Here is a 20,552-nt window from a genome sequence, read left to right on the forward strand (position 1 = left end):
TTTACTTTAAGACATGACCTCAGAGCACTACTCCTTGAAAAACATGAAAAATCATATAAGCTTCTTAAAGCCACTTGCTACTCCACGGGCAATAAAGCTGGGAAAGCAATGTCCCTCAGAGTCAAAGGCTACAGGACCAAAACGAAAATCCCTTATCTGATCCACCCCCACTCCGGAGAAAAGCTCCTTAAACCTCAATCGATAGCAGATGCATTCAGTGTGTACTATGCAGACCTCTACAATCTCAAAAAGGACCCCTCCACAACTCAACCATCTCCTGCCTCGATCCAAACGTTCCTGGATAGTGTTAATCTCCCATCGGTTACCCCCACACAACTCTCCACGTTGAATGACCCCTTCACGATTGATGAAATCCTTAAAGCGATAAACGGCCTCCCCTCCTCTAAATCCCCAGGCCCAGATGGCTTCACCGGGGAATACTACCAGAAATTCCAACTCCTTTTAGCTCCCACTTTGCAGCGCACCTTCAACTCAGCCGCTGGATCAGCATCCTTCCCGGCTGAAATGCTTGCGGCTACGGTAGTGACCTTACCCAAACCAGGCAAAGACCCCATCTCCCCGAAAAATTTCCGCCCCATCTCCCTGCTAAACATCGACCTAAAAATGTATGCCAAACCCATAGCCAACAGACTGGAACTCATTCTCCCCTCTTTAATTTCCCCAGACCAGTCAGGTTTCACCAAGGGACGCCAGGCCTCAGACGCCACGCGACGGATGATAAACATCATGCACCAGATCGAGGCCTCCGGAACACCTTCTCTGCTTCTCTCCCTAGATGCAGAGAAGGCGTTTGACAGGGTCCACTGGGGATATGTGTCAGCAGTATTGAACAAATTTGGTTTAGTAGGTGGCATCCATGATGCCATCATGGCTTTATACTCCAACCCTTCAGCCAGAGTACTCTCGGCGGGTGCCCTTTCCATGCCCTTCCAAATCACCAATGGCACTAGGCAGGGATGCCCCCTATCACCCCTTATATTCAACCTAGTCATGGAGCCCCTAGCAGAAGTTATAAGAACTAACAAAAACATCTCTGGAATGAATTTAGCAGGAGCAGAACACAAAATAAGCCTATTTGCGGACAATGTGATCCTTGTAGTTACTAATCCTGAGCGCTCCCTGCCTGAGATCCAAAGGATGCTTGCCTGGTTCAGCGAAATATCTTTTTACAAAGCGAATGAGGCCAAGTCTTATATGCTTAACCTAGGCTTAGACGAGGCTACCAAGAATCGGATCGCACTCAATTTCCCATACGTCTGGGCGGACAGTAGCATTACATATTTGGGGATCCAGCTCACCACTACTACGAAAGCTTTATTTGCCTCTAACTATCTACCAATTCGCTCTAAACTTCAGACGGATCTCACCAGGCTGGCATCCTTGGAGTTCTCATGGTCTGGCCGCCTAGCGGCGTTTAAAATGCTCCATCTCCCCCAAATATTGTATCTATTTCGAACCCTCCCCATCCCTATTCCCCTCAAATATTTCTCCTCACTACAAGCAATGCTATCGAAATACGTCTGGAAAGGTAAAAAACCCAGATGCGGCCACACTCGACTGACAAAACATCGTTCAGCAGGGGGAATGGGCTATGTCAACTTCCGAGACTACTACATGGCCTCAATTTTGACGCAAGCTAAGGAATGGATTTCCTCTGGCCCCCCCTCCACACTATGGGGTAGAATAGAACAAGCATTAGTTCCACATCATAACCTCCCAGCCTGGTTGTTTGCTACCACAATGGGAGCAAAGACACCTCCCCACCTCTCTCCGACCATTCTCGCGACCCTCAAGGTCTGGACCCGATTTGCGCGACTGCCCGCGACCCCTGACGTACGCTCTACAATACCTGTCCCCCTAGAGACATTGCAAATCCTGATGGCTTCCACTTCATTCTCCCGTTGGAAAGCCAAAGGGTTGGCCCATATATCCGACCTAATAAGGGGATGTACCATCAAATCCTTCCAGGACCTCCAGGAACGTTTCAACATCCCAGACTCTGACCTATTCCTGTACCTCCGCACCCGACACTGCCTTCTCTCATTAAAAACATGGGAATGCTCACTACCCCAAACCGCCTGGGTATACTATAGGTCCCCAACAACACACCGAAAAGGGATAACAACGTTTTATAACCTACTTGGCTCCAAGACCACATTTATTAGCTGCACCGCATTGACCACCTGGGAAAGAGATCTGGGACGAGAATTCACCCTGACTCAATGGGAAAGGGCTGCCCATTCCACCTATAAGGCTACATCCTGCTCCACTCTGTGGGAATTAGCATTTAAGATAACTTACCGTTGGTATCTAACCCCCGATAGGATCTCCAAATTTGACACCTCACTCAACGACACCTGCTGGAGGAATTGTGGCCAGAAAGGTGACTTGATTCATACGCTTTGGGGATGCCCAAAACTTACCCATTACTGAACCTCAGTGTTTCAACTCCTTCATGACGTCACAAAGGTGACCATAGACAACAACAACCGTCCTTGGCACTACTATCTCTCACTATTGACCGTTTCCCTAACCCTGCGAGAACGATTATTGTTCACGTTCTCCTAGCCGCACGCCTTAGTATCACTAGGAAATGGAAGGATCCTGACCCTCCTACCCTCTGGGACGTAGTGCACACCACACATACCCACTTTATCTATGAATCTACCCTGACGTTACACCATAGCGACAAGACACAACTCCTCAGGAAATGGCAACTATGGACTGATTGGATAGACTCACCAGGACTGACAGACACACTCTCCTCTTCTCTTTGATTGACTTCTTTTAGAGGCTCACGGAATGGCACTAGGTGACACCCTCGCCCTATAGGGGCTTAACTAGGGATCGGAGGTGGCATGGGGGAAGGGGGATGGAGTTCCCTACCTGGGCACAGCATAGTGCCCGTAAGGGGTGCTCAGGGGGCGGGAGCCCTCTCCCATACCCTGAGAACATCAGTAATTGGCGAGTACTCTCCGATCCGTCTCCACTAGTCTGTTTAGATATGTTTCAGTTTATGCTAATATGTTTGACTATGACGCTTGTCAGATTGCCAATCTCAGGGCTAAAGCCCTTCATATGTCATGTTATATTTTATTGACCTCTGATCTTTATTATATCTCTGTAAAGTTCGCATAGGAAAAGAAATGTTATGTTATGTACATGCGATAATACCTCTGTATGCCTTATCAATCCTTAAAGCGGTAGTTCACCCTGACCCACATGATGTTACCATCGAGACAGGCATTGTAGCGCGAGCTACAGTATGCCTGTCCCGATTTTTTTAACCCCGTACTCACCTCGTAGTCGTCCATCGTAGATTTCGGCTCCCGCGGGGAATGGGCGTGCCTATGGAGAGGGAGGATGATTGACGGCCGGCCCTGGCACGTCACTCTCCCCGAAGACAGCCGGAGTAGGTCTCGGCTCTTCACGGCGCGTGCGCACAGGCTATGCGCACGCGTCGTGAAGACCAAGCCTATTTCGGCTATTTCCGGAGAAGCGTGACGCGCCAGAGCCGGCCGTCAATCATCCTCCGTCTCCAGAGGCACGCCCATTCCCCGGTATCTTCGATGGACGACTACAAGGTGAGTATGGGGGGAAAAAATTCGGGACAGGCATACTGTAGCTCGCGCTACAGTGCCTGATTTAAAGGTAAAAGAAAAAAAAAAATTTTTTTTCCTGTCGATAGGGTGAACCCCCGCTTTAATAAAAACCTATTGAGTAAAAAAAAAGAAAAAGTAAAATAAAATAAAATAAAATTTCTCCTCAAGGCAGGGCGGGGCTGTTCAACTCTGTTAATGTAACATGTATTTAACTATTTAACATGTTTCTGCCTAGTCCTCTCCTGTAAACAGGGAACATAACCCACTTGTCAAGATTTAAGGAGCTGTGTCCGCACATGGACGATAAGAGAAATAATGGTTTTCTATGTGCAAGTTCACATTGCAACACACATTAATGTATATTAATGCAATACAACTTTCAAAAACATGCATGTAAATGCATGTTACTGCACATGCATTTTCAGTGCATTTTTATCTGCAGAATGAGATGAAAAGACACTTACATGACCGGGAATATCCAGCTATGTGAGCAATTGAGGTGGGATAGTTTAAACAAATAGAGTTGGGTTCCCCCATATTTCATATCAGGCCCTTCAGGTCTGGTATGAATTTAAGGGAGAGCGCACACAAAGCATGAAAAAAACATATGAGGGCCCCCAAAATGTATACTAGACCCTAAGGTTCTGGCTTGGATTTTGAGAGGAAACCCCATGCAAAAATAATGTGTTCCCTCCAAATGCCCATACAAGACCTCTATTAGACCATGCAGTTTGGCAGATCAGGAAAGGAGAGGACAAGTGTGTGTCACCAACTCCTGAACCATTGTCAGGACTGATATCTGTACCCATAACCTCTGTTGTGCCCAGCAGTGGCTCTTCTTGCTGAGCCACCCGAGTTGCTGGACAGCTCCCTGTCTGATGCTTTGGACCTTCTTGCCTGGTCTCTTGTTTCTGGTGAACCTTGAACTCTTTGCTACTCCCATGAACTTCCTGCACTTTCTGTGTGCTAGATTATTTTGCACTCGCCAGACGATATATTGCTCCTTTGTGTACCTGCTGCTGCCTTTATGTCAACTACCACTTGTTACTGACCTTTGGCTTGTTCCTTGACTATGCTTCCGCTAGATCCCAACCTTCAACAACTTGTTACTGACCTTGTTTATTGACTATGCTTCTGCATGATCCATACCTGCTATATCTGCTACTGGACCCCGGCCTGCTTACCACCTGGTGGGGCAATCCTGAGGACAGCGACCTGATGCTAATATGAGCAAAACCCATATCTACCATCAGGAGCTCTGGTGAATTCTGGTAGTGTTTAGACCCTGCAACTTGGGTGAGCCCTCGTCATCCACCAAGGTGACCTGCTTGATCACTTATCCTGCTGGTTATTGGGATCCTCTCTACTGCTATAGCTTCTTGGACTTTGAGCCTGACCCATGACCATAATCACCATCTTAGGCCACATGCCTTCAACATGGGGGGTACCTTGCCAGGGGTGATCCCTCTGACAAAGTAACTTGTCCCTATGTTGATGAGGACAAAATCCCATTCTCCATAACTCTGGCCCAGTGCTTGTTGGGGTCAGCAGGCAGGGGACTAATTGGAATCTTGAAGCCCATTTCAACAATAAGGGGACCCCAGATACTCAGTTCTACCAACTCTGGCTCGGGCCCTTTGCTCCCTGCTCAGCACTATCACTTGTCAACACAGAAGTCCAGCTTCTGTGTTTACAAGTGACAGCTTGTCATCCAATGGCTCCCAAAGATTGCATCTCCTGAGCAGCTCCCACTGAGTGCAGGATTGGGACCTGGGAGATGTAGGTGCCTGGGATGCAGTGTGGCTGCTGACACCCCCACTGGATGATCTCCCTTCAAATGAGACAGGTGGAGCCACCTACAGTGTGCAGGGAGGTACTAGGGGAGAAGAGATCTGAAGGTGAGATGTGGATGGAGGATGTAGAGGTAAGCAGCTTTGGGAGAAGGCTCTGCACTCTGTGTTTAGCACACCCCTGAACTCTGCACTATGTATGTAGCACAACCCTAAACTCTGTACTCTGTGTGCATCCCTACTGAACTCTGCACTCTATACATAATGCACTCCTGGTATTTAATGCCCCTTTAAAACTTTCCCACTATTAGTAAGATTTCACCGTACCCGCTATTTGATTTGGTTTGGAGGGTATGAGTGTGTGTGTGTGGGGAGGGGGGGGTATGGTGGAGTTCCTGCACCTATTTTCTGAGGAAAAAAAGGCCCTACAGTAAGTAATGATGCCACATGGTACCCTGCCCTTTATTGTATTTTATAGATGTCAAATGACCTGTCATTCACTTGAAGTGAAGCAGCGGGACCAGATGTGTGTGGAGTAAGGCATCTTGATTGACATGGATATACATCTTTGGACAACATAATTGATGGTGAATATACGTTGTGGGGATTTTTTTATGAAAAAAAATATTTGTTTATTGTCTACATCTTTTGTGAATAAGTAGAGGTACCTACTTTAACCTCCACCTCAAATTTTATCTCTTGTAGACAAGTTGCAACTGAAAATTTTATCTTTTCCATTATTGAAAGCCTTGACCACTTCAAGCAAGTTAAAGGCAGAACACTCCAAGCATGATGGAATCCCTTCTCTTGTCCGGCAGCTTGGTTAGCTAGGTTTCACCAGGGTTATGAGCTTTTATTCTAACTCTTGGCTTGGGTTAGCCACACATTGGCCCGGTTTGACAAAGCACTTACGCCAACGTATCTCGAGATACGCCGCATAAGTGTAACTATGCGCCGTTGTATCTGTGCGCCGTGCCCACAATCTGAGATACGCCTGAAAATAGGCTTCGTCCGACCGACGTAACTTTCCTACGCCGGCGTATCGTGGGCGCATATTTACGCTGGCCGCAAGTGGCGCTCCCATTGATTTTCTATGCACATATGCAAATGAGGGAGATACGCCGATTAACGAACGTAGTTGCGCCCGGCGCATAATATACGCGGTTTGCGTAAGTCGTACATCTGGCGTGAAGTTATTCCGCATATAGGAGGCACAAATCATGCAAAGGGAACACAGCCGTCGTATTTTACATCGTTTATGTAGTACGTGAATATGGCTATGCGTAGGTTACGTTCACGTCGTAAGCAGTGATTCGACGTATCTTAGGCAGTTGTTTCGACGTGATTCTGAGCATGTGCACTGGGATGCGGCCACGGGACGGCGCATGCGCCGTTCGTTTTAAGTACTTCTATGGCGCTTGGCCCATCATTATTATGGGGTCACGCCTCATTAGCATGACTCACGCCCACTTCCACCTACGACGGCTTACGCTGAGGGAACCCAGCGCAGTTTGGAAGGCAAGTGCTTTGAGAATTCGGTGCTTCCCTCTCTGCACCACGTCGGCGTAGCGTATATTAGATACGCTACACCGGCATAGATATGCGCCAATGTATGTGAATCCGGGCCAGAGTGTGGACCCAGAAATTCATTTAAGATGATAGTCCAGCTTGGGTGGATAGGTTTCACCAGAGTTATGAGCTTTCATTCTAACTCTTGGCTTGGCCACACATTAGATTTGGTGGTGACCAAGTTCTGGGGTCTAATAGTGAGATGTTATGGTTCAGTTGGAAGTGTCTAGCATGGATTGAGCCCCTGGGGGTGTGAGTGGGGTGGGCGAGCCTTCCATGTAATTCAGTGTTGACAGTGTTGCTTGCCCTGCCCTGTCATGCTGGAAAACGCGGTTGGATCCTTCATTCACATCATTCTTCAGCTTACCTTGAAGGTTACCGGTTTCTAGGAGCTATTTCTCTGTGAAGAGATGCAGGCAGGGCTGTGGATTTCACTCTTTGATCGCTCTTGGGGAAGTCTACGGAGAGCTTGGGCAATGCTCTCGCTCTCTGGAAGTAAAGGGTCGGCTGTTGCAAGACTGTCTAAAATTTCTATTGTGCGCTGTAGTTGGGCATCTGGACTGGTTGCTAGGCTGTTCTGTATTAAGAGGATTTTTATAGCTTACCTGTAAAATTATTTTCTTGGAGTACATCACGGGACACAGAGCGGCATAGTAATTACTATGTGGGTTATAGAGCCTACCTTCAGGTGATGGACACTGGCACTCTCAGACAGGAAGTCCCTCCCTATATAACCCCCTCCCCTACCGGGAGTACCTCAGTTTTGTAGCAAGCAATATCAATCCCAAAATTCCCCAACAAGAGGGGCGGGTGCTCTGTGTCCTGTGATGTACTCCAAGAAAAGGATTTTACAGGTAAGCTGTTCATAAAAATCCTCTTTTCTTTATCATACATCACGGGACACAGAGCGACATAGTAATTACTATGTGGGATGTCCAAAAGCAATGCCAAATGAGGGGAGGGAGAACTTGAATAAGGGCCAACAGGTGCCACCGGACGCAGGGATCTTAAAGAGCGGCCTGCAGGACAGCCTGCCCAAAGGCCAGGTCCGCGCGCCTCCTAACGTCCAACTGATAACATTTTGTAAACGTATGGACTGATGACCAGGTTGCCGGCCTACAGACTTGGGCCATGGAGACCTGGTGTTGAACTGCCCAAGGCTCTAGTAGAATGAGCCTTAATTGAAGCCGGGGGGGTCCTTACCCATAGCCATAAGCTTGAGCGATTAGCTGCCGAATCCACCTGGCTATAGTGGCCTTCGATGCCGCCTGACCCTTTTTGGGCCCATCTGGCAGAATGAACAAGGAGTCCGTCTTCCTAACCTGGGCCGCAGCCCTCAGATAGACTCTAATAGCCCTTACTGCATCCAAAGAATGTAGCAACTTCTCCTTTCCAGAACTTGGGTTAGGGAAGAAAGACGGGAGAACCAAATCCTGCTTCAAGTGAAAACTCGAGACCACCTTAGGCAAAAAGGTAGACAGAGGCCGTAAAACGACCCTGTCCTTATGAAAAATCAAGTACGGTTCCCTACAAGAAAGAGCTGCCAGCTCTGAAACCCTTCTGGCTGAAGCCATAGCAACCAGAAATACTAGTTTAAAAAATGGGGGGAACTAATGCGTAAACCAACCTAGCAAAGGCACAGAAAACTGAACCAATAAATCAAATAACAATTAATGTATCTAATAAGCAGCAGCCACGACTAATAGTGCTCACACACTGATAACAGATATAGAATAGGGGGGTGTAATGGCGCTTGCAAATAATAAAGTGAATAAAACTAAATAATCATAATAACAATTCCTGTTAGTAAGAAAATAATTTCCAAGAATAATAATAAGATTATTTCTAGTGAGTGAATCCACCAATTCCTGTGTGTCTAAATGTGTTCCACTCCAGATGTAATCGAAAAACCGCCCAACATCAATGAAGTAATGTGGAGGGTGATGGGAGTGAAGTAATAATAAAAAATTACCTAATCAGGTAAACAGACATGCCAATAAAAGCACAGTGTTGATGAGGTGAAAATAAAACAATAAAATAATCATAAAAATTAAGATAATAGTAGCAATAATTTTTCATAAACCATAAATAAATAAATGATAATTAAATGTGAATAAGCAAGAATCCATAGAATGCTCCATCCACTAAAAGTGCATTGTGCAATATTAAGTGAAATAAATAGTGAATGTCCAATAAAAAAGTTTTGTAAGCAAAATTCATTAATAATGAAAATTTTCAATAACATGCATGGGTGAAAAGGACCCAATCCATACATTTTCTGCAGTGAAGGTGTCCCATATAATCCACCCCGGGATCAAACACATAAAAGTGTCATAAAAAAATATATATAAAAAATGTGTCCAGTGCACAAATGTGCAAAATAAAACAAATCCAATATTTAGAAAAAATGTAAATCATAGATTTTCAAAGTGCATAAGTGCTCCACTACTAATAAAAGTCCACAGACACAGGGGGATTAATATGTAAGACCCCTTGCATGAAGGTTTTAACCAGAGAGTGGGTGGCCAATGGCCTTTGGAACCAAACTGACAAAGCTGAAATCTGTCCATTGATTGTGCTCAATGCCAAGTTTTTATCCACTCCTAGCTGGAGAAAACGTAACACTCTATCAATGGTATACTTGCGGGGGTGCCATCTTTTGGACTCACACCAGCCTACATAGGCCCTCCAAACCCTGTAATAAATTACTCTGGAGACTGGCTTTCTAGCCTTAATCAGAGTAGAAATTACCTGGGTAGACAGGCCCCTACCCCTGAGAATCAGGGATTCAGTCGCCAGGCCGTCAAATTTAGACGCCGTAATGCAGGGTGGAGGATCGGGCATTGCGAGAGTAGGTCTGGTCGTAGAGGAAGAGTCCAGGGGTCCCCCACTGCCATTTTCACGACCAGTGGGTACCATGACCTCCGGGGTCAAGCCGGAGCTACAAGGATAACTGGCCTGTGTTCCACTCTGATCCTGCGCAACAGGCGGGGCAGTAACTGTAGCGGGGGAAAGGCATATAGAAGATTGAACTGATGCCAAGGGCAAACCAACGGATCGGTTCCACAGGCCATCGGATCCCTTGTCCGGGACATGAACCTGTTTAGCTTCTTGTTGAATCTCGATGCCATGACGTCCACGTCTGGAACTCCCCACCTTTGGCAGATTGTCTGAAATACCTGGGGATGTAGAGACCATTCCCCTGGCGACAGCTTTTGGCGACTTAGGAAGTCTGCCTGCAGGTTGTCCACTCCGGGAATACATATTGCCGATATGCAGGGTACATGAGCCTCTGCCCATAGAAAAATCAAGCTCACCTCTCTTTGAGTGGCTTGACTCTTGGTGCCCCCTTGGTGGTTTATTTGCTCCTAGGTTGTGGGTTGAGCTTTGTTGGAGCAGGGCAGGGCACTGCAACACTGCTACTTCAGACTCAGTTGGCCTCTTTAATCCACATTTTGCGCTACCCTTGCAGGTTACCGGTTTCTAGGAGCTTTTTTCTGCCATGTACAGGGATGGGTGGCAGAGCATTTATTTTACTCTGAAACCTGTTGGGAAAGTCTACAGAGAGCCCCCGCTCTCTGCAAGTAAAGGGTCTGCTGTTCTGAGACAGTCTTTCTTTTCCTAACAAGAGCTATGATTTGGAAACTGGGCTGGTTGATGCTCTTCTCTGTAGCGGAGGACTTGGAGACGGGGTCAGTCTCAGTCCTTGCTGGATTGGGGGGCGAGTGCCCAGTCCTTCAGGAAGGTCGGGACTAGGGTGGATTCAGTATTTTTGCCCTCTGCTGCAGTGCGGCTTTGAAGTTGGACTAGGGGCTCAATCATGGCTCATGATGGGAATGGGAGGATTATCTTTGACTGCACATCATTTCTTCCTGGGAATAGAGAGTGTTGATTTGGAATGCTCCTTAGTGTTTCTTGGTTAGAGTATAAGGGCACCATACTAGAGTCAACAAATTCTTTGGACCAGGCCATCATCAATACTCCTATTCTTGAGTCAGACTTTTTGGTATTGCGTTAGACCTTTTCCCCTAAGGGCATAAGTATTCTAACATGTGCCATTCCCATTTAACACCAATAGGTTTTTTTTTGTAACCAGAAAAAACAGGTTTATTGAGATGTATTCAAGGCATACAAATTGTACAGTACAGACGCTCCACATTATTCTATTATACAAGAGATACAGTCAGTATTAAAGCCAATCTGCAGGGACATTTCAACACCAATAGGTTTAAATGGTTGGTTTTACTGTTAAGCTCCACTAAGGCAGCTTAACAGATTGCACATTATTTTGTTCTCGGGACACTTTAGCCCCATGTAGAGTATTTCCTTGTAGATCCATGAAGCCTATTCTAGTGGTGTTTCTAAACAATGCCAGTGATTCCCCTTCACTGGTCATTTTGTGGCCACCCAGGTGCAGTGAAGAATGCAAATTATTTTCTGGTTGCAAGCTTTGGTCCTAATGGCGTAGCATTTGTTTTAACTCAGTTAGACCATTGAGCGGGGATTTTTATTTATTCATTCTCAGTCAGGAAAGCATTTCATGGTTTTACCATGTCTGTCACATCCATGTGAACCGGGCCTTACAGTGGAGTTGATGTTATAACTTGTTTCAAAGGCCTTTATCCTTTTTGTGTTTTCAATGTTACCTCCATTTCATTATATTGTAGCTGGCGAGATGACCATCAAGGCTGAAGTATGGCAACACTGTTTGAGAGTAAACTGAGAGGTATGTATCAAATTGAGTCTATAAATGCTGTATCCTGTGGCACATTTAAGTGAAACTGTTTTGTGTATCAAGCTTTTAAGCGGAGTTCCACCCAAAAAGGGAACTTCTGCTTTAAATGAACGTGACCCCATTGACATGCCACATTTAAAAAACTGGGGACACTGTCAACACTGGCCCGGAAGTGATGTCACGTGTCATTTCTGGGTCATCAGCAAGGAGGGGGAAGTGCACCTATGCCAGTCTCAGGCCTGCAGATCAGCAAGTGGAGCCTGGGTTACTTGGGGTAGGTGCGTGGGGTGTGGGGCATTGTGTGGGGGGTGTTTTTTTTGGCCTTGGTGACCTAATGACTGTGGTTTGTCAAGCCCTTAAACATGAGGAAAGTACAGAGGCTGCCATTGCTGAAGCCTGATTTTGAGAAAGTTTGTTCTGGCTGTCTGGTGCATTGGCTTCATGGCTTTGAGTGTCTGACCAGAGAAATATAAAATTCCAACAATCACAGAATGCTTGTTTTCAGACTAACTTTTTAAAGCCAAATTAGCCAGGCAACAAGTCTATTAGTTTCTGTACTGTTCAGTATGCCATAGCAAAGTGGAAGTGAAGCAAAAAACATCAATATGTTCCTAGTATGGAATTATCTAAGGTGATTTTTATTTTATATATTTAAGCATAGGAAACCATAGCGCAGGGATATACAATTAGCGGACCTCCAGCTGCTGCAAAACTACAAGTCCCATCATGCCTGACGTTATACACGATGTCACACACACACACACAATAAGGAATCCCACCAATGAAGTTACACATAATGGAGGCTCCGGCTAGCGATGTCACATGTGATGGGGGATCCCACCAATGACGTTAACACGCAAAATGTATCCAGGCGGTTCTGCACCTCACCATCCCCTACCAAATGCAGTAAGCCGACTGCATGAGAGACATTTTCCATTTCTCTATGAGAGTACCCCTACCCAACGAGCCCCACAAAAAAGATGTCGTGTCTGTAGCAAGCGCAGATTTAGGTGTGACACCCGTCATTATTGTCCCGACTGTCCTGGCAATCCTGGTCTCTGCATTGGCATATGTTTTTTACGCTTCCACACGCGAGTAAAGTTTTAGCGTAGGGTAAAGCATTTTGCAGGCTAGGCACACTTACACAGGGTCTCCCAAGATGCCATCGCATTTTGAGAGACCCAAACCTGGAACCGAAAAGTTGAACAGTTACAGTTATAAAAAAAGTGTTAAAAAACTAAAACACAAAAAAAATCTAAAAAAAAAAAAAAAAAATAGTTGTCGTTTTATTGTTCTCTCCCTCTCTATTCTCTCTCTATTGTTCTGCTCTTTTTTACTGTATTCTATTCTACAGAGTTTTATTGTTATTATGTTTTATCATGCTTGCTTTTCAGGTATGTAATTTACTTTACTGTTTTCAGGTACGCCATTCAGCTGTTGCGTGGACTTATTTATCTTGACAGCAACAGCGTTTGCTCTCATGATGCCCATCATTAGAAGTGGGTGGATGAAGGGAGATATTCTAATGGTGGGCATACCCACCGATCAATCTTTTTTTTATTCAGCCAACAGGCTGCATGAAAAAAAGATTACAATACATGTCCAACAAGAACCATTAACGTACTGGTATGTTGCTAGACTTTGAATGGTTATACCAGAATGATGCCTGCGGGTTTAGGTATCATCTTGGTATCATTCTTTTCAGCCAGCGGTCGGCTTTCATGTAAAAGCAGTCCTAGCGGCAAATTAGCCTCTAGACTGCTTTTACATCCAGTGGGAGGGAATGTCCCCCCCGGATATATAAACAGCGCCATTGGGAAATTGGGAAAGCATTTTATCACACCAATCTTGGTGTGGTCAGATGCTTCGAGGGCAGAGGAGAGATCTAGGGTCTAATAGACCCCATTTTTTTCAAAAAAAGAGTACCTGTCACTAACTATTGCTATCATAGGGGATATTTACATTCCCTGAGATAACAATAAAAATGGTAAAAAAAAATCAAATAAAATGGAAGGAACAGTTTACAAATAAAAAAAAAGCTAAATAAATAATAATAATAATAAAAAAAAGCATCCCTGTCCCCCCCTGCTCTTGCATAAAGGAGAACACAAGCGTCGGTCTGGAGTCATATGTAAACAGCAATTGCACCATGCATGTGAGGTATCACCACGAAGGTCAGATCGAGGGCAGTCATTTTAGCAGTAGACCTCCTCTGTAAATCTACTGTGGCAACCTGTAAAGGCTTTTAAAGGCTTTTAAAAATGTGTGTAGTTTGTCGCCACTGCATGTATGTGCGCAATTTTAAACTATGTCATGTTTGGTATCCATGTACTCGGCCTAAGATCATCTTTTTTATTTCATCAATAATTTAGGCAATATAGTGGGCCAGATTCATAAAGCACTTACACCGTTTTTTTGGTAGATGCACGGCGTAAGTGCAGATTTGCGCCGGCGGATCGCTGCGCCTTACCCAGAGAACCATATTACGCCTCCAAATAGACTTCATCGCCTCGATGTAACCTTTCAACGCCGGCACGGCGTTGGTGCAGATTTACGCTGGTCCGATCTGGCGTGGCCATGGTTTTTTGGTTTTAAATATGCAAATTAGGTTTTTGGGCCGATTCATAAACTTAAGCTTGTCCGGCGCAGGCTACTCCCGGTGAGCGGAGCTGAAATTTCCGGTGCAAAGTTACCCCTCATAAAAGCAGGGGTAACTTTGCACCAAGCTTGCAGAGGTCAGCTGGAGAGCAGCTAAAGCAGCAGCGTTACAAACGAACTGAGCAACAACACTTGCTGGACAACACATTTGTGTGCCAACATGCCAGGGGCAGCCACTCTGTGGCCTATAGAGGCGGTCCCCATGTTGGGAGAGGCCCTCAATAATTACAGCCCTCTCCTCTGGGCTGAAATTGCTCATCCGCCCACCTGAGGATTCCTCATCAGCCATAACTGCCCCACCACAATGCAAACGACCTAGTTTGGAAAAAAAAAGCTTCAGTACATTTGCACCTGCAGGGCGGAAGTCTGGGCTGATTCATGGACTGGGCTTTGGTAGTGGGTCGGCGTAGCTCAGGGATCACGCCGGGGCGCAGTTCTGAGCATGTGCAGATTGGGGCATTTACCCCTGGATGTCACTGAGCATGTGCGGTCTAAGATGCGCCCCGGCGTGACCCCTGCGCCATGGTCGGCACTTCATTAGCATAGGGTGACTCCCAGTTGGCCTTACCCCGCCTTACGCCGTCTAAAATCCGCCCCGCTGGGGCATCGTAGACAAAAAAAGTTTCTTGAATCACCTAACTGCCGCTCCGCGCTGGACCGGTGTAGTCTAAAAATGATGCACCACGCCGGTGCAAATCTGCACCATTGTATATGAATCTGCCCCAGTGTGTTTTAGTGCTTAAAAAAAAAAAGTGTCTTTTTTCCCAAAAAAAGCGTTTGAAAAATCGCTGCGCAAATACTGTGTGGAAAAAAAAAATGCAACACCCACCATTTTAATCTGTAGGGCCTTTTCTTTAAAAAAATATATAATGTTTGTGGGTTTCAACTTAACTTTCTTGCAAAAAAAATATGTATTTATGTAAACAAACGGTGTCACAAAGGGCTTTGTCTTCAAGTGGTTAGAAGAGTGGATGATGTATGACATAAGCTTCTGAATGTTGTGCATAAAATGCTAGGACAGTTCAAAACCCCCCAAAATGACCCAATTTTGGAAAGTAGACACCCCAAGCTATTTGCTGAGAGGCATGTCGAGTCCATGGAATATTTTATATTTTGACACAAGTTGCGGGAAAAACACAATGTATTTATTTTGCGCAAAGTTGTCAATAAATTATATATTGCTCAAGCATGCCATGGGTATATGTGGAATTACACCCCAAAATACATTCTGTTGCTTCTCCTGAGTACGGGGATACCACATGTGTGAGACTTTTTGGGAGCCTAGCCGCATACGGGACCCCCACAAACCAATCACTGCCTTCAGGCTTTCTAAGGGTGTAAATTGTTGATTTCATTCCTCACTACCCATTACAGTTTCGGAGGCCATGGAATGCCCAAATGGCACAAAACCCCCCCAAATGACCCCATTTTGGAAAGTAGACACCCCAAGCTATTTGCTGAGAGGTATAGTGAGTATTTTGCAGATCTCGCTTTTTGTCACAAAGTTTTAAAAAAATTAAAAAAGAAAAAAAAGGTTTTTCTTTCTTCATTATCAAAATCAAATTAGAGCTGTAAAAAAATTAACCATGCCTCTCAGCAAATAGCTTGGGGTGTCTACTTTCCAAAATGGGGTCATTTGGGGGGGGGGGGTTTGTGCTATTTTGCCATTTTATGGCCTTCAAAACTGTGATAAGTAGTGAGGAGTGAAATCAAAAATGTATGCCCTTAGAAATCTTGAAGGCGGTGCTTGGTTTTCGGGGTCCCGTATGCAGCTAGGCTCCCAAAAAGTCCCACACATGTGGTATCCCCGTACTCAGGACAAGCAGCAGAACGTATTTTGGGGGTGTAATTTCACATACAGTAGGTGCATATTGTGTCAATCTCGCTCCATTTCTCGGCGAGATTGAGCACCTACGAGCCCCATTGCGGGAGCCAGCGCCGAGCTGGCTTGCCGCGATGGAGACAGAGCCGTCATAGAAGCGACGGGAGATCCGACTTGGATTCCCGCCAATTCTACACGGTCTTCTTCACTCTCCGGGGGTCTTCTGCTATGTTCGCCGCTCTCCGCTGTTGACTCGGCGCACCCCGGTTCTTCCTCCAGCTGTCCGGTGCCTTCTCCTTCAGCGCTGAACGTCTATCTTCTTCTTCCGTGCTGTGACGTATTTTTCTTCTTCCGGGCTGTGACGTCATCTTCTTCTATTCTCCAGATGTTGACACGCCGGCTCTTCTCGCTGAAATGATGTGTGCGCAGCTTGCATCGGACTTATATGCAACGAGCCCCACAAAAAAGATGTCGTGTCTGTAGCAAGCGCAGATTTAGGTGTGACACCCGTCATTATTGTCCCGACTGTCCTGGCAATCCTGGTCTCTGCATTGGCATATGTTTTTTACGCTTCCACACGCGAGTAAAGTTTTAGCGTAGGGTAAAGCATTTTGCAGGCTAGGCACACTTACACAGGGTCTCCCAAGATGCCATCGCATTTTGAGAGACCCAAACCTGGAACCGAAAAGTTGAACAGTTACAGTTATAAAAAAAGTGTTAAAAAACTAAAACACAAAAAAAATCTAAAAAAAAAAAAAAAAAATAGTTGTCGTTTTATTGTTCTCTCCCTCTCTATTCTCTCTCTATTGTTCTGCTCTTTTTTACTGTATTCTATTCTACAAAGTTTTATTGTTATTATGTTTTATCATGCTTGCTTTTCAGGTATGTAATTTACTTTACTGTTTTCAGGTACGCCATTCAGCTGTTGCGTGGACTTATTTATCTTGACAGCAACAGCGTTTGCTCTCATGATGCCCATCATTAGAAGTGGGTGGATGAAGGGAGATATTCTAATGGTGGGCATACCCACCGATCAATCTTTTTTTTATTCAGCCAACAGGCTGCATGAAAAAAAGATTACAATACATGTCCAACAAGAACCATTAACGTACTGGTATGTTGCTAGACTTTGAATGGTTATACCAGAATGATGCCTGCGGGTTTAGGTATCATCTTGGTATCATTCTTTTCAGCCAGCGGTCGGCTTTCATGTAAAAGCAGTCCTAGCGGCAAATTAGCCTCTAGACTGCTTTTACATCCAGTGGGAGGGAATGTCCCCCCCGGATATATAAACAGCGCCATTGGGAAATTGGGAAAGCATTTTATCACACCAATCTTGGTGTGGTCAGATGCTTCGAGGGCAGAGGAGAGATCTAGGGTCTAATAGACCCCATTTTTTTCAAAAAAAGAGTACCTGTCACTAACTATTGCTATCATAGGGGATATTTACATTCCCTGAGATAACAATAAAAATGGTAAAAAAAAATCAAATAAAATGGAAGGAACAGTTTACAAATAAAAAAAAAGCTAAATAAATAATAATAATAATAAAAAAAAGCATCCCTGTCCCCCCCTGCTCTTGCATAAAGGAGAACACAAGCGTCGGTCTGGAGTCATATGTAAACAGCAATTGCACCATGCATGTGAGGTATCACCACGAAGGTCAGATCGAGGGCAGTCATTTTAGCAGTAGACCTCCTCTGTAAATCTACTGTGGCAACCTGTAAAGGCTTTTAAAGGCTTTTAAAAATGTGTGTAGTTTGTCGCCACTGCATGTATGTGCGCAATTTTAAACTATGTCATGTTTGGTATCCATGTACTCGGCCTAAGATCATCTTTTTTATTTCATCAATAATTTAGGCAATATAGTGGGCCAGATTCATAAAGCACTTACACCGTTTTTTTGGTAGATGCACGGCGTAAGTGCAGATTTGCGCCGGCGGATCGCTGCGCCTTACCCAGAGAACCATATTACGCCTCCAAATAGACTTCATCACCTCGATGTAACCTTTCAACGCCGGCACGGCGTTGGTGCAGATTTACGCTGGTCCGATCTGGCGTGGCCATGGTTTTTTGGTTTTAAATATGCAAATTAGGTTTTTGGGCCGATTCATAAACTTAAGCTTGTCCGGCGCAGGCTACTCCCGGTGAGCGGAGCTGAAATTTCCGGTGCAAAGTTACCCCTCATAAAAGCAGGGGTAACTTTGCACCAAGCTTGCAGAGGTCAGCTGGAGAGCAGCTAAAGCAGCAGCGTTACAAACGAACTGAGCAACAACACTTGCTGGACAACACATTTGTGTGCCAACATGCCAGGGGCAGCCACTCTGTGGCCTATAGAGGCGGTCCCCATGTTGGGAGAGGCCCTCAATAATTACAGCCCTCTCCTCTGGGCTGAAATTGCTCATCCGCCCACCTGAGGATTCCTCATCAGCCATAACTGCCCCACCACAATGCAAACGACCTAGTTTGGAAAAAAAAAGCTTCAGTACATTTGCACCTGCAGGGCGGAAGTCTGGGCTGATTCATGGACTGGGCTTTGGTAGTGGGTCGGCGTAGCTCAGGGATCACGCCGGGGCGCAGTTCTGAGCATGTGCAGATTGGGGCATTTACCCCTGGATGTCACTGAGCATGTGCGGTCTAAGATGCGCCCCGGCGTGACCCCTGCGCCATGGTCGGCACTTCATTAGCATAGGGTGACTCCCAGTTGGCCTTACCCCGCCTTACGCCGTCTAAAATCCGCCCCGCTGGGGCATCGTAGACAAAAAAAGTTTCTTGAATCACCTAACTGCCGCTCCGCGCTGGACCGGTGTAGTCTAAAAATGATGCACCACGCCGGTGCAAATCTGCACCATTGTATATGAATCTGCCCCAGTGTGTTTTAGTGCTTAAAAAAAAAAAGTGTCTTTTTTCCCAAAAAAAGCGTTTGAAAAATCGCTGCGCAAATACTGTGTGGAAAAAAAAAATGCAACACCCACCATTTTAATCTGTAGGGCCTTTTCTTTAAAAAAATATATAATGTTTGTGGGTTTCAACTTAACTTTCTTGCAAAAAAAATATGTATTTATGTAAACAAACGGTGTCACAAAGGGCTTTGTCTTCAAGTGGTTAGAAGAGTGGATGATGTATGACATAAGCTTCTGAATGTTGTGCATAAAATGCTAGGACAGTTCAAAACCCCCCAAAATGACCCAATTTTGGAAAGTAGACACCCCAAGCTATTTGCTGAGAGGCATGTCGAGTCCATGGAATATTTTATATTTTGACACAAGTTGCGGGAAAAACACAATGTATTTATTTTGCGCAAAGTTGTCAATAAATTATATATTGCTCAAGCATGCCATGGGTATATGTGGAATTACACCCCAAAATACATTCTGTTGCTTCTCCTGAGTACGGGGATACCACATGTGTGAGACTTTTTGGGAGCCTAGCCGCATACGGGACCCCCACAAACCAATCACTGCCTTCAGGCTTTCTAAGGGTGTAAATTGTTGATTTCATTCCTCACTACCCATTACAGTTTCGGAGGCCATGGAATGCCCAAATGGCACAAAACCCCCCCAAATGACCCCATTTTGGAAAGTAGACACCCCAAGCTATTTGCTGAGAGGTATAGTGAGTATTTTGCAGATCTCGCTTTTTGTCACAAAGTTTTAAAAAAATTAAAAAAGAAAAAAAAGGTTTTTCTTTCTTCATTATCAAAATCAAATTAGAGCTGTAAAAAAATTAACCATGCCTCTCAGCAAATAGCTTGGGGTGTCTACTTTCCAAAATGGGGTCATTTGGGGGGGGGGGGTTTGTGCTATTTTGCCATTTTATGGCCTTCAAAACTGTGATAAGTAGTGAGGAGTGAAATCAAAAATGTATGCCCTTAGAAATCTTGAAGGCGGTGCTTGGTTTTCGGGGTCCCGTATGCAGCTAGGCTCCCAAAAAGTCCCACACATGTGGTATCCCCGTACTCAGGACAAGCAGCAGAACGTATTTTGGGGTGTAATTTCACATACAGTAGGTGCATATTGTGTCAATCTCGCTCCATTTCTCGGCGAGATTGAGCACCTACGAGCCCCATTGCGGGAGCCAGCGCCGAGCTGGCTTGCCGCGATGGAGACAGAGCCGTCATAGAAGCGACGGGAGATCCGACTTGGATTCCCGCCAATTCTACACGGTCTTCTTCACTCTCCGGGGGTCTTCTGCTATGTTCGCCGCTCTCCGCTGTTGACTCGGCGCACCCCGGTTCTTCCTCCAGCTGTCCGGTGCCTTCTCCTTCAGCGCTGAACGTCTATCTTCTTCTTCCGTGCTGTGACGTATTTTTCTTCTTCCGGGCTGTGACGTCATCTTCTTCTATTCTCCAGATG

This window comes from Rana temporaria, chromosome 8 (assembly GCF_905171775.1).
Source record: "Rana temporaria chromosome 8, aRanTem1.1, whole genome shotgun sequence".
Lineage (NCBI taxonomy): Eukaryota > Metazoa > Chordata > Amphibia > Anura > Ranidae > Rana > Rana temporaria.